The sequence below is a fragment of the Bombina bombina genome, chromosome 4 (genome assembly GCF_027579735.1).
Source record: "Bombina bombina isolate aBomBom1 chromosome 4, aBomBom1.pri, whole genome shotgun sequence".
NCBI classification, from domain to species: domain Eukaryota; kingdom Metazoa; phylum Chordata; class Amphibia; order Anura; family Bombinatoridae; genus Bombina; species Bombina bombina.
This window is the reverse complement of record NC_069502.1, coordinates 1,121,200,562-1,121,217,063: the sequence shown is the minus strand read 5'-3', so window position 1 is coordinate 1,121,217,063 and position 16,502 is coordinate 1,121,200,562.

Below are 16,502 nucleotides of genomic sequence, written 5' to 3'. Positions count from 1 at the left end.
AACTGAAATGGGGGCTTCTAATTTTTGGAATGTCCCAGAAACAAAAGTTTTTTTTTTTTTAACAAAACAAACTTATTTTATGTTTCCCTAGTCACTTCCATTGAAACTTAAAGGGACATTCTACTTGAAAATGTGTAATGTTTAAAAAAAAAAAAAGTATGCTTACCTGATAAATTTATTTATTTCCGGATATGGTGAGTCCTCGGCTTGAGTAAATACTGTTGGGAATATCACTCCTGGCCAGCAGGAGGAGGCGAAGAGCACCACAGTTAAACTGCTAAGTATCATTCCCTTACCCACAACCCCCAGTCATTCGACCAAAAGGAAATGGAGAAAAAGGAGTAACACAAGATGTAGAGGTGCCTGAGGTTATAGTTATAGTGCATTTAAATCTCCCTAAATTAACTGCAAACATGCTACATTTTCTGTCTGCATTAACCTTTTTCCTCCCTTCTCCTTAAAGTCACAGCTCTTCCTTTCACAAACAGCACTCAGACAATTCATATTTCTCCTTCTCTTCTATCTTCCCCCCTCTACAACACACATGAACTCTATTCCTATCTCACATACCTCAGCCAGCCATGCTTCACTGATTCTAAACTTAAACACTAGCATACGACAAATTCTCATCTCATTTTGCTCACCATATTTCTTCTTCTTGCAGCTGGGGATGTCTCACCTAACCTAGGTCCACCCTCTGCTTCCCTCAATTCACTACCCCAAATGACAACTCATAAACCTTGCCCACGTAACCCTCTAAACCTCATTAACTGCACCTCTGTTAATACACCCCAATTCTCTTGTGCCCTATGGAATTCACGCTCTGTATGCAATGAGCTTACATCTATTCACAACCTATTTATTTCACATTCACTTAACCTGTAAGCCCTCACTGAAACTTGGCTTTCCTCCTCTAACACAACTGCTGTAGCCTGTCTGTCCTATGGCGGCCTGCACTTCAGTCACACTCCCAGACCAGTAGACAAAGAGGGGGAGTTGGAATTCTCCTGTCTCCACACAGTACCTTTCACTGCATTCCTTCATCCCCCTCTCTTTCCTTCTCATCTTTTGAAGTTCATGCTATCCGCCTCTTCTCCCTTGTAGTGCTTCATGTTGCAGTTATCTATCGGCCTCCTGGCACAGCATCACAATTTCTGGACCACTTTGAAGCCTGGCTTCCACATTGTCCCTTCTCTTATTTTAGGGGACTTCAATATACCCATTGATAACCCTAACATACCTGCTGCCTCTAAACTTCTATCCCTTACCACCTCTTTTGGTCTGTCCCAGTGGACAACATCTCCAACCCACTGTGAAGGCAATTCCATAGACCTAGTCATCACTAATCTCTGTGCCGTTTCCAACTTCCTTAACTTCCCCTTTCCTCTCTCTGACCACCATTTATTAACTTTCTTTCTTACTCTAGCTACTACATCTTTGCAAGCCCCCAAAAAACTGCTACCTTACAGGAATTTAAATGACTTGGATCTCACAGACTTTTCCACTCAACTGAATCCTCTGCTCTGCAACATTTCATCCCTCTCTTGCCCAAACCTCATGGCTTTACAGTATAATTCGGCACTAAAATCAACACTTGACAAAGCTGCACCCTCCACGTAACAGTGGCACAACAAACATCAGCGATGTTCACGGGCTGCTGAACGGCAGTGGAAGAAATCACGCACCTGTGCTGATTTCCGGCATTATAAATTCATCCTTAAGTCCTAAAACTTTGCGCTCAGCCTTGCCAAACAAGTCTATTTCTCCTCCCTTGTATCATCTCAGTCATCCAACCCCAGAAAGCTGTTCTCAACCTTTAACTCCCTTCTGCGTTCTACTGCACCCCCGCCCACTACCAACCTCACTGCTCAGATTATTGCTGACATTTCAAAAATAAAATTGACACCATTATAAAAGATATCTGCACCTCACACCCCTCAAAACCAGCAATCCTACCCACCCCTTCTATTAACAAAACTTTATGCTACTTCCCTCTGTAACAGAGGAAGAAGTCTTTGTACTCCTATCCTTGGCTCATCTTACAACCTGTCCACTTGACCCTATTCCTTCACAACTTCTTCCCTCTCTCTCTGCTTCACTAACCCCTACCCTAACTCATCTCTTTAACCAATCCCTCACTGCTGGCACATTTCTTGATACCTTCAAGCATGCATCAATCATACCAATCCTAAAAAAGCCCTCGGTTGACCCCTCCACCCCTTCTAACTATCGACCAGTCTCCTTACTTCCTTCTGCTTCAAAATTATTGGAACGACTGGTCTATAATCGGCTAACTTAATTTCTCACAACTAACTCCTTACTTGATCCATTGCAATCTGGTTTCTGCCCTAAACACTCAACAGAAACCACTCTTACTAAAGTAACAAATTACCTTTTATCAGCTAAAGCAAAAGGCCACTACTCCTTACTAATTCTTCTTGACCTGTCCGCTGCCTTTGACACAGTTGACCATCATCTCCTCCTAAAAATACTACATTCATCCGAGACACAGCCCTTTCCTGATTTTCCTCATATCTCTCAAAACGCTAGTTTTTAGTTTCCTTTAACAACATATCTTGTGATCTTATGCCTCTCTCAGTTGGAGTACCGCAAGACTCTGTCTTGGGTCCCTTACTTTTAATCCCTTGGTAAACGTATAGCCTCCTTTGGATTCCAGTACCACTTATATGCTGATGATACCCAAATCTATCTTTTCTCTACTGATATCTCTCCCTCTTTACTCAGCCAGATTTCCAACTGCCTCTCTGCAATTTCCTCTTGGATGTCTTCACGCTACCTCCAACTCAATCTGTCCAAAACTGAGCTGCTTCTTATTCCCCCCTCTTTGAGACATCTAACACCTGACATTTCTCTGATGGTTGGAGACTCTATTCTTAACACCTCACCCCAGGTCCGCAGGCTTGGGGTTACACTTGACTCAGAACTCACATTCAACCCACATATACAAGTTCTTCCCAAATCCTGCCATTTACACCTACGCAACATTTCCAGAATTCGGCCCTTCCTTACTCAAAAAACTTCAAAAATACTTATTTATTCCCTCATTTTGACATGCATTGATTATTGCAATCTACTTCTAAATGGCCTTCCAAAACAGGACCTCTCCTTCCTCCAATCTATTATGAATGCTTCTGCTAGACTCATCCACCTAAGTCACCGATCTACATCAGCTGCTCTGCTCTGCCAGTCTCTACACTGGTTCCCCATGCACCCGAGAATACAATTTAAAGTATTAACCCTAATTTACAAAGCACTCAACAGTCTAACTCCCAACTATATTTCCACTCTCATCGTGAAATATTCCCCATCCCGTCCTCTTCTATCAACCTCTGACCTACGTCTCTCCACTCCTGTTATCTCTACGTCCCACTCCTGTCTCCAAGACTTGGCACGTGCTGCTACTGTTCTCTGGAATTCTCTACCCCGCTCCATAAGACTGTCTCCAACCTTATATAGCTTCAGACACTCCTCGAAAACCCACCTATTCAGAGAGGCTTACCATCTCTGCTCCATCTCTAATCCTAACCAAACTAATACATGAACTGCCTGACTCACTGCTGCAACTACAACTGATGTGACAAGCTACCCCCAACCGTATGTCTCTGCACCCTAAACCTGTAGACTGTGAGCTCGCTGGAGCAGTGACCTCTTCCTCCTGTACTAGATTTGTTTAGTTTTGTTATGTTTTGTATTTTATCACAAATACTTGTCATATACCCCTATCAATGTACCCAGCACTATGGAATTTGGCGGCGCTATACAAATAAATGATAATAATAATAGTCAAAATAACAACTGTCTTAAAATAAAGGGTGGGGCCGTGGACTCACCATATCTGGAAATAAATTAATTTATCAGGTAAGCATACATTTTGTTTTCCTTTCCTAAGAATTTCCTAAGTAATTACTGTTGGAAACCAATACCCAAGTTAGAGGACACAGATAAATAGGGAGGGACAAGACAGGCAGTCCGAACCAGAAGGCACCACTACTTGAAGAACCTTTCTCCCAAAAGAAGCCTGAGCTGAGCAAAAAATATAACATTTGGAAAATTTGGAAAAAGTATGTAGAGAAGACCAAGTTGCAGCCTTGCAAATTTGTTCCACAGAAGCTTAATTTTTGAAAGCCCAAAAAAAGAAAACAGCTCTTGTGGAATGAGCCATAATTCTTTCAGGAGGCTGCTGTCCAGCAGTCTTATAATACAAAGAATTATACTTCTTAACCAAAAAGAAAGAGTAGTAGCAGTACCTGACCTTTAGGTTTCCCAGAGAAGCAGACAAAGAGGGCAGAGGACTGGCGAAAATCCTTAGTCGCCTGTAAGTAGAATTTAAGAGCACGTACAACATCAAAATTGTGTAGCAAACATTCTTTGGAAGAAGAAGGATTAGGACACAGAGAGGGAACAACAATTTCCTGATTGATATTTCTATTACAAACAACCTTAGGAAGGAAACCTAGCTTAGTATGAAGAATCGCCTTATCAGCATTAAAAATAAGATAAGGGGAATCACACTGCAGAGCTGAGAGTTTTGAGACTCTTCGAGCAGAAGAGATAGCAGCAAGAAACAAAACCTTCCAAGATAACAACTTAATGTCTATGGAATGCAACGGCTCAAACAGAGCCAGCTGTAAAACTTTAAGAACAAGGTTAAGTCTCCAAGGTGGAACAACAGACTTAAAGACAGGCCTGATTTTGACCAAGGCCTGACAAAAAGATTGCACATCTGGCACATCTGCTAAACATTTATGTAGTAAAACTGATAAAACAGAAATCTGACCCTTCAGGGTACTGACTGACAATCCCTTTTCCAGGCCTGCCTGAAGAAAATATAAAATTCAATGAATTCTAATTCTACTCCAAGAGTATCCCTTGGATTCACACCAATAATGATATTTACGCCATATCTTATGGTAAATCTTTCTAGTAACAAGCTTGCGAGCCTAAATCATGGTCTCAATGACCACGCTTAGACAGAATTAAGCTTTCAATCACCAAGCAGTCAGCTTGGTGATTTGGATGAAGGAAAGGACCCTGAATCAGGAGGTTCTTCCTCAGAGGTAGTCTCCAAGGTTGGAGAGATGACATCTCCACTAGGTCTGCAAACCAGATCCTGTATGGCCATCAGAATGTCGATCTTAAACCGTAGCTTGGAAGCTTGACGTTCTGACGGAATGCACTTGGATCTAACTCCGGCACTCCCATTTGAGGACTAAGATGGCAAGCACCTCAGAATGGAGTTCCCACTCCCCGGGATGAAAAGTCTGTCTGCTCATAAAATCCGCTTCCCAGTTGTCTACTCCTGGAATGTTTATGGCAGACAGCAATTGTGGGCCTCTGTCCACTGAAGAATCCAAGTAACCTCCTTCATGGCTAAGGAACTCCGAGTTCCTCCCTGGTGATTGATGTAAGCCACAGAGGTTATGTTTAGTGATGTCGCAAACCTAAAAATTTGGGTTCGCGAACAGCGAACGCAAACTTCCCCAAAAGTTTGCGAACCAGCGAACCGGGCGAACCCCCATTGACTTCAATGGGCAGGCGAATTTTAAAACCCACAGGGACTCTTTCTGGCCACAATAGTGATGTAAAAGTTGTTTCAAGGGGACTAACACCTGGACTGTGGCATGCCGGAGGGGGATCCATGGTAAAACTCCCATGGAAAATTACATAGTTGATGCAGAGTCTGGTTTTAAGCCATAAAGGGCATAAACCACCTAACATTCCTAAATTGTTTGGAATAACGTGCTTTAAAACATAAGGTATGATGTTGTATCGATCAGGTAGTGTCACCCCAGTGTCACTGGGGTGACACTGTGCCCTGGCAGGCAGGCCCTAAAACGCACACGTGTGAAGGAAACTGACTGCTATTATTTAACACAGTCAAAAAAGTGTTTGTTTTTTTTAAATCTACACTACTGTTACACCAGTATGAGTTGCACTGGGGTGACACTGTGCCCTGGCAAGCAGGCCCTGAAACGCACACGTGTGAAGGAAACTGACTGCTATTATTTAACACAGTCAAAAAAATGTTTGTTTTTTTAAATCTACACTACTGTTACACCAGATATGAGTTGCACTGGGGTGACACTGTGCCCTGGCAGGCAGGCAGGCCCTGAAACGCACACGTGTGAAGGAAACTGACTGCTATTATTTAACACAGTCAAAAAAGTGTTGTTTTTTTTTAAATCTACACTACTGTTATACCAGATATGAGTTGCACTGGGGTGACACTGTGCCCTGGCAGGCAGGCCCTGAAACACACACGTGTGAAGGAAACTGACTGCTATTATTTAACACAGTCAAAAAAGTGTTGTTTTTTTTAAATGTACACTACAGTTTCACCAGATATGAGTTGCACTGGGGTGACACTGTGCCCTCGCAGGCAATGAAACACACATGTGTGAAGGAAAATGACTGCTATTATTTAACACAGTCAAAAAAGTGTTGTTTTGTTTAAATCTACACTACTGTTACACCAGATATGAGTTGCACTGGGGTGACACTGTGCCCTGGCAGGCAGGCCCTGAAACGCACACGTGTGAAGGAAACTGACTGCTATTATTTAACACAGTCAAAAAAGTTTTTTTTTTTTTTTTAAATCTACACTACTGTTACACCAGATATGAGTTGCACTGTGGTGACACTGTGCCCTGGCAGGCAGGCACTGAAACGCACACGTGTGAAGGAAACTGACTGCTATTATTTAACACAGTCAAAAAAGTGTTGTTTTTTTAAAATCTACACTACTGTTACACCAGATATGAGTTGCACTGGGGTGACACTGTGCCGTAGTAGGCAGGCCCTGAAACGCACACGTGTGAAGGAAACTGACTGCTATTATTTAACACAGTCAAAAAAGTGTTTTTTTTTTAAATCTACACTACTGTTACACCAGATATGAGTTGCACTGGGGTGACACTGTGCCCTGGCAGGCAGGCCCTGAAACGCACACGTGTGAAGGAAAATGACTGCTATTATTTAACACAGTCAAAAAAGTGGGTTTTTTTTTAAAATGTTACACCAGATATGAGTTGCACTGGGGTGACACTGTGCCCTGGCAGGCAGGCACTGAAACACACATGTGTGAAGGAAACTGACTGCTATTATTTAACACAGTCAAAAAAGTGTTGTGTTTTTTTTTTTTTTAAATCTACACTACTGTTACACCAGTATGAGTTGCACTGGGGTGACACTGTGCCCTGGCAGGCAGGCACTGAAATGCACACGTGTGAAGGAAACTGACTGCTATTATTTAACACAGTCAAAAAAGTGTTGTTTTTTTTAAATCTACACTACTGTTACACCAGATATGAGTTGCGCTTGGTTGACACTGTGCCCTGGCAGGCAGGCCCTGAAACGCACACGTGTGGAGGAAACTGACTGCTATTATTTAACACAGTCAAAAAAGTGTTGTGTTTTTTTTTTTTTTAAATCTACACTACTGTTACACCAGTATGAGTTGCACTGGGGTGACACTGTGCCCTGGCAGGCAGGCACTGAAATGCACACGTGTGAAGGAAACTGACTGCTATTATTTAACACAGTCAAAAAAGTGTTGTTTTTTTTAAATCTACACTACTGTTACACCAGATATGAGTTGCACTGGGGTGACACTGTGCCCTAGCAGGCAGGCCCTGAAACGCACACGTGTGAAGGAAACTGACTGCTATTATTTAACACAGTCAAAAAAGTGTTGTTTTTTTTTAAATCTACACTACTGTTACACCAGATATGGGTTGCACTGGGGTGACACTGTGCCCTGGCAGGCGGGCCCTGAAACACACACGTGTGAAGGAAAATGACTGCTATTATTTAACACAAACACAAAAGAAGAGAGAGCGCAGCCACGACTCACGGTAAAAGTTTTTAATATATCCTTACTTCGCAAACAAACATATTGCACTTACAAACGTTTCAATAAAAACAGGCGTCTCTTGGTTTACTTTAATCGTCCGTTACTGTGGTATGGTTGATCTGTCCTTTTTCGCTGTATGCGTTCACTCTTTGGCGTCCCTCGAGTTACGCTCCTTCCAATTGCTTTTTTATTTGTAGCGGTGCTTTTTTGACTAACTTTTCTGTGCCGTCTACGCGTTTCTTCCGTCTTCTGCGGACTTTCTCAAGACTCTTTGGCAGTGTATGAAATGTTCGCGGGGATCCACGATTTAAAAGTCCGTTACTCCTCCCCTCTCCAATGACGTGGCCCAATTGGCTCTTTAGAAATTTCTACGCCCACTTGCACAGTTCATCGGGCAATTGTGTGAAAGAAAGGTAACAATGTTATTAACTACCTATTTCGTACATGTCATCTCCTTACATTTACCTCACGCATATAACGCGCTACAGTGTACCTTTTACATATAAGTTAAAAATAAACCATAAAACATATCTAGATAAATGGCATACGTATGAAACACTTCTACAACCTAATGTTCTACATTAGTGTCTACATTAAACCTATTTAAAACTATTTTAAACTATTAAAAACAGCAGCATGAAATTCCCTAATAATTTACCTATGTACCTATGTACCTATACTCGATGTTTGAATATTTAAAATCTAATGTATAAACCCTAGCTCTCATATCGGTTCTACTTATGTGCAGCTTCTATTCTTGAAAAGGTTACTTGATCTATCTTATAACATAAAGGCTTGAAGATCCAAGTCAATATTTAACCCCTTTGGAGCCAGACTTTCTAATATGTGAATCCATTTCGTTTCCTTCTTTCTTAATATAGTTAATCTTTGATGTGGATTCGAATCTATGGGAACTATTTCTAAAATGCTAATCTTTAGACTGGTGGGATCTTGTCTGTGGTGGGTTCTAAAGTGTTCAGATACACTGTGGGTTTTTAACCCCATCTCAATGTTGTTTATGTGTTCGTAACACCTCCTTTTTATTTTTCTCTTTGTTCTCCCTACATAGATCACCCCACATTTACAGGTGAGACCATAAACTACATATGTAGATTGACAGGAACCTCGTGAGGTAATCGGTATAGTTTTGGTATGGTTCCAATTATCTATGGAATCTCTATTCCAGATAATGGGGCACATGCAACAATTCTTTCTACCACACCTATATGTCCCAGGTTTTTGTACAACCCACTGATTTAGGGTGCCAGAGTTCCTTATATTGCCCCCTATCGGGCCTTTTAGTTTTGACGGTGCTAGAATATTTTTCAAATTTCTGTTCTTTTTGAAGACTACATTGGGTTTATCCTCTATAGCTTCTTTCAACCAAGGATCTGCCTTTAATATTCCCCAATGTTTCTGTAGTGTCTTTTTAATAAATCCAGCACCCTCGTTATATGTCGTGATAAATCTTACTTTCTTATTCAGGTCATTTTGATCTGGTTCTTTTTCCCTTTTGGGGAATAATAATTCCTCCCTTGTACACTTCTCGTTATGTTTCCTAGCTGCTCTAATGCTATCTCTTCCATAATCTTTTTCAATAAATTTCTTTTCTAAGATATCTGCTTCATGGTTATAATCCTCTAATTCAGTGCAGTTCCTGCGGATTCTGCGGAACTGTCCATTTGGGATGTTCTGCTTCCAGGAATTCTTATGCCCACTATTGGCATTTAGAAAGCCATTACTGTCCATTGGCTTTCTATAATTCCTGACTTTAATAGATTTTGACACTTGATCAACAAAAAATTCAACATCTAGGAACTCAATTTTTTCCTTCGACATTTTACTTGTAAACATTAGGTTGTATTGATTGTTGTTCATGTGTTTCACAAAATCTTGTGCAATTAGACTTTCTCCTCGCCAAATAATAATTATATCGTCGATATATCTCAGATATTGAATTATATTGTCTGAGTAGGGGTTATTAGCCCATACCATGGACTCTTCAAACTGCGACATATACATGTTCGCATATGATGGAGCCATTGGGGTACCCATAGCGGTCCCTTGGATTTGTTTGTAAAATGAATTATTGAAACTGAAATAATTATTGCAAAGTATAAATCTAATACTGTCTTCTAAGAATTTTAGATGTTCCTTTATTATTCCACTACTTGACCCTGCCTGCTTGAAGGCTTCAATGCCCTTTTCGTGGGGGATGTTCGTGTACAATGAAGTAACATCGCACGTAATCCACAAATGGTCGTCCTCCCACTTTTTACCTTCTAATGCTATTATAATGTCAGGTGTATCTTTGATAAAAGACTTAATTTTCTTGACCATCGGCTGCATAAAATGATCTATATAAGTAGACAAATTGCTGGAAATAGAATCAAAAAATAGAATAAAATGTCGAAGGAAAAAATTGAGTTCCTAGATGTTGAATTTTTTGTTGATCAAGTGTCAAAATCTATTAAAGTCAGGAATTATAGAAAGCCAATGGACAGTAATGGCTTTCTAAATGCCAATAGTGGGCATAAGAATTCCTGGAAGCAGAACATCCCAAATGGACAGTTCCGCAGAATCCGCAGGAACTGCACTGAATTAGAGGATTATAACCATGAAGCAGATATCTTAGAAAAGAAATTTATTGAAAAAGATTATGGAAGAGATAGCATTAGAGCAGCTAGGAAACATAACGAGAAGTGTACAAGGGAGGAATTATTATTCCCCAAAAGGGAAAAAGAACCAGATCAAAATGACCTGAATAAGAAAGTAAGATTTATCACGACATATAACGAGGGTGCTGGATTTATTAAAAAGACACTACAGAAACATTGGGGAATATTAAAGGCAGATCCTTGGTTGAAAGAAGCTATAGAGGATAAACCCAATGTAGTCTTCAAAAAGAACAGAAATTTGAAAAATATTCTAGCACCGTCAAAACTAAAAGGCCCGATAGGGGGCAATATAAGGAACTCTGGCACCCTAAATCAGTGGGTTGTACAAAAACCTGGGACATATAGGTGTGGTAGAAAGAATTGTTGCATGTGCCCCATTATCTGGAATAGAGATTCCATAGATAATTGGAACCATACCAAAACTATACCGATTACCTCACGAGGTTCCTGTCAATCTACATATGTAGTTTATGGTCTCACCTGTAAATGTGGGGTGATCTATGTAGGGAGAACAAAGAGAAAAATAAAAAGGAGGTGTTACGAACACATAAACAACATTGAGATGGGGTTAAAAACCCACAGTGTATCTGAACACTTTAGAACCCACCACAGACAAGATCCCACCAGTCTAAAGATTAGCATTTTAGAAATAGTTCCCATAGATTCGAATCCACATCAAAGATTAACTATATTAAGAAAGAAGGAAACGAAATGGATTCACATATTAGAAAGTCTGGCTCCAAAGGGGTTAAATATTGACTTGGATCTTCAAGCCTTTATGTTATAAGATAGATCAAGTAACCTTTTCAAGAATAGAAGCTGCACATAAGTAGAACCGATATGAGAGCTAGGGTTTATACATTAGATTTTAAATATTCAAACATCGAGTATAGGTACATAGGTACATAGGTAAATTATTAGGGAATTTCATGCTGCTGTTTTTAATAGTTTAAAATAGTTTTAAATAGGTTTAATGTAGACACTAATGTAGAACATTAGGTTGTAGAAGTGTTTCATACGTATGCCATTTATCTAGATATGTTTTATGGTTTATTTTTAACTTATATGTAAAAGGTACACTGTAGCGCATTATATGCGTGAGATAAATGTAAGGAGATGACATGTACGAAATAGGTAGTTAATAACATTGTTACCTTTCTTTCACACAATTGCCCGATGAACTGTGCAAGTGGGCGTAGAAATTTCTAAAGAGCCAATTGGGCCACGTCATTGGAGAGGGGAGGAGTAACGGACTTTTAAATCGTGGATCCCCGCGAACATTTCATACACTGCCAAAGAGTCTTGAGAAAGTCCGCAGAAGACGGAAGAAACGCGTAGACGGCACAGAAAAGTTAGTCAAAAAAGCACCGCTACAAATAAAAAAGCAATTGGAAGGAGCGTAACTCGAGGGACGCCAAAGAGTGAACGCATACAGCGAAAAAGGACAGATCAACCATACCACAGTAACGGACGATTAAAGTAAACCAAGAGACGCCTGTTTTTATTGAAACGTTTGTAAGTGCAATATGTTTGTTTGCGAAGTAAGGATATATTAAAAACTTTTACCGTGAGTCGTGGCTGCGCTCTCTCTTCTTTTGTGTTTGCAGTTCTTTTCCAGTCTGATACACTCCTTAGTGTTCAGTGAATCGAGCAGCAGCGCCACACTTACAAGACCACAGAGGAGAGGAGAACGAAGAGGAACAAAAAGAAGTTTCCGCAGATCGAAAAGAATTTTCTACCATACTCCCTGAGACATTAAGGTAACACAGACTTATATTACAAAACCCAACAATATACATACATAATTTTTATGTGGGGGTGTCTATCTCATTAATTGTGATCAAGCATTTGCAGTAAAAGGCTATCGTTCAATAAAGATTATGTATTGAACTTTTAATAAAGATAGTGGCAATTGATATTGGTTTTTAATAAAATTTATTCAGGGTACTGTTAGCGCTGTTTTTTAGAAAGTGTGTTAGTATTATTTAACACAGTCAAAAAAGTGTTGTTTTTTTTAAATCTAACTACTGTTACACCAGATATGAGTTGCACTGGGGTGACACTGTGCCCTGGCAGGCAGGCACTGAAACGCACACGTGTGAAGGAAACTGACTGCTATTATTTAACACCGTCAAAAAAGTGTTTGTTTTTTTTAAATCTACACTACTGTTACACCAGATATGAGTGGTGGCACTGGGCAAGTGGGCACAGTATACGCTGTGAGCCTGACACACATGCTGGCAGGCAGGCAACTGCAATTAGATTACACAGGAAAAAAAAAAAGCAGACTGATGTTCTAGCCCTAAAAAGGCCTTTTTGGGGTGCTGTCCTTATAGCAGAGATCAGATGAGTCCTTCAGGACTGTAGTGGACACTGAATACACTAGCCTAGCTATCAATTTCCCTATTAAATCAGCAGCAGCTACACTGTCCCTCCTCTCACTAATAATGCAGCTTCCAAATTAATCTAAAATGGATGCTGTCCAAGAGGTAGGAGGGTCTGGGAGGGAGTGTCTGCTGCTGATTGGCTGGAGTGTGTCTTCTGACTGTGAGGTACAGGGTCAAAGTATTACTCAATGATGATGAATAGGGGGCGGATCAAACATTGCATATGTTCGTACACCGCGGCGAACGCGAACATGCTATGTTCGCCGGGAACTATTCTCCGGCGAACTATTCGCAACATCACTACTGTTTAGTAGTTTTAGCTCTTAGAAAATTATGAATTTTGGAGATATTGCGTAAGTAGTTGTGGTAAGCTGAAGAAAGCAATTTGATGTCGGGTATGAAGGACAGATTTGAGTCCAGTTGGACTCCAAGGCAGCGGACTTGGGGTGATAGTGATAGAAAAGTTAGAAAAAGGAGTAGAATTAGAGGGGGGGGGTTAGAAGTAGCTTGGTCTTGGACATGTTTATTTTTATGTGGTGAGAGGCCAGCCAGGAAAAAATGCCAGATAAGCAGTTGCTGATGTGAGAATTGACAGAAGGAGAGAGTGCAGGGGTGGATAGGTAGATTATATTAAGAATATTACAGATAAAGCTATTCTAACTAGGAGAACAATATGTATTACCTTCTTAAACAACAAAACACACTCTTGGGTTAGCTTGCTGTAGGGAATAAGCAGCAACATTGTGAAACCAAATTAGGAACATTCATAGTACATTATTTGGAGATTCATATAGAAGCAGCCAAAATGAGTGATTCAAATTTTATATACAGGGAGTGCAGAATTATTAGGCAAGTTGTATTTTTGAGGATTAATTTTATTATTGAACAACAACCATGTTCTCAATGAACCCAAAAAACTCATTAATATCAAAGCTGAATAGTTTTGGAAGTAGTTTTTAGTTTGTTTTTAGTTATAGCTATTTTAGGGGGATATCTGTGTGTGCAGGTGACTATTACTGTGCATAATTATTAGGCAACTTAACAAAAAACAAATATATACCCATTTCAATTATTTATTTTTACCAGTGAAACCAATATAACATCTCAACATTCACAAATATACATTTCTGACATTCAAAAACAAAACAAAAACAAATCAGTGACCAATATAGCCACCTTTCTTTGCAAGGACACTCAAAAGCCTGCCATCCATGGATTCTGTCAGTGTTTTGATCTGTTCACCATCAACATTGCGTGCAGCAGCAACCACAGCCTCCCAGACACTGTTCAGAGAGGTGTACTGTTTTCCCTCCTTGTAAATCTCACATTTGATGATGGACCACAGGTTCTCAATGGGGTTCAGATCAGGTGAACAAGGAGGCCATGTCATTAGATTTTCTTCTTTTATACCCTTTTTTGCCAGCCACGCTGTGGAGTACTTGGACGCGTGTGATGGAGCATTGTCCTGCATGAAAATCATGTTTTTCTTGAAGGATGCAGACTTCTTCCTGTACCACTGCTTGAAGAAGGTGTCTTCCAGAAACTGGCAGTAGGACTGGGAGTTGAGCTTGACTCCATCCTCAACCCGAAAAGGCCCCACAAGCTCATCTTTGATGATACCAGCCCAAACCAGTACTCCACCTCCACCTTGCTGGCGTCTGAGTCGGACTGGAGCTCTCTGCCCTTTACCAATCCAGCCACAGGCCCATCCATCTGGCCCATCAAGACTCACTCTCATTTCATCAGTCCATAAAACCTTAGAAAAATCAGTCTTGAGATATTTCTTGGCCCAGTCTTGACGTTTCAGCTTGTGTGTCTTGTTCAGTGGTGGTCGTCTTTCAGCCTTTCTTACCTTGGCCATGTCTCTGAGTATTGCACACCTTGTGCTTTTGGGCACTCCAGTGATGTTGCAGCTCTGAAATATGGCCAAACTGGTGGCAGGTAGCATCTTGGCAGCTGCACGCTTGACTTTTCTCAGTTCATGGGCAGTTATTTTGCGCCTTGGTTTTTCCACACGCTTCTTGCGACCCTGTTGACTATTTTGAATGAAACGCTTGATTGTTCGATGATCATGCTTCAGAAGCTTTGCAATTTTAAGAGTGCTGCATCCCTCTGCAAGATATCTCACTATTTTTTACTTTTCTGAGCCTGTCAAGTCCTTCTTTTGACCCATTTTGCCAAAGGAAAGGAAGTTGCCTAATAATTATGCACACCTGATATAGGGTGTTGATGTCATTAGACCACACCCCTTCTCATTACAGAGATGCACATCACCTAATATGCTTAATTGGTAGTAGGCTTTCGAGCCTATACAGCTTGGAGTAAGACAACATGCATAAAGAGGATGATGTGGTCAAAATACTAATTTGCCTAATAATTCTGCACTCCCTGTATATGGATCAAACTTTATTACTTTCAATTGCCCAGTTATTTTTTGGCTAGTTTCTTTGAGTGGACAGGATATAGAGATATTAAGAATACACTTGGAACACATTCTTTAACATCACATGTATGGGCAATATTTAACTTTAAACATTTTGGGCTACTTATAAGTAGCACACTTATGATAGTGCGGTACTCCATTGGTAGTATTACTGAATCCCGCTAACATTAGCACGCAACTAGATATTATAAGTAAATAACATTTACCAGAGAATGGCTGTAAAATATTTATCTATACCTATATATCTATAGGAATAGATATACAGGTATAGGTATATATATATATATATATATATATATATATATATTCTTTAGTAAAAGAGAGAAATACACAAAAGGAAAATAATCAAATCCTTTCTTACAGTAAGGGAATACAGCACTCTTTAAGTTTTGAAACAAAATATCTGTTTATTCTCATTTACTTAATTGCCACTCAGGTATGGGTAGATTCCCACGTGAAGCAAGCCAATGCATAAACATACATGAACTAAACTGTAATACATTAACATATTCATTATTTAGACCTTTTGCACATAACCTTAGGCATGAATCAGACAGTCCATTATAAAGATACAAATGACCATAACGGCTTGTTGTTACAGACAGTCATTACTAATTTGTTTCTTATGGATTGTTCATCCTGAACATTTTGTCCAACTTTTGACTTCCAAGAAGCCAAAATCCCCACATTTAGTGGTGCTCATAAACCTGTAGAGCCATGTTTAAACAAACATTCCTCTCATATTAGGCCTTGCAACACCTTCTGTGGGAGACAAACTGTGCAGCAAACGACCGCGGTAAGAAACAGCACTCCAGGTCAAGCCGCACATAAAAAACTTGTTCTGTTACCCCCTCTTATAGCCAGGAGCCATCACCACCTTTAAGAGGGGGTAACAGATCCGGTAAGCGGAACGCGTTTTGTATGTGTGGCTTCTTACCGCAGTCGTTTGCTGCACATCAATTTCTGACACATCAGTGTGTCCCAGCACAATATTTGCGAATCAAAGCTTTATCATGTTAATATTCCTCAAATCTACAAATATCACACAGATATATATTTATTACATCTGAATAAAAGTACTAAACCAATGGAATTATCTGCTTAGAAAACATTTTTTCAGG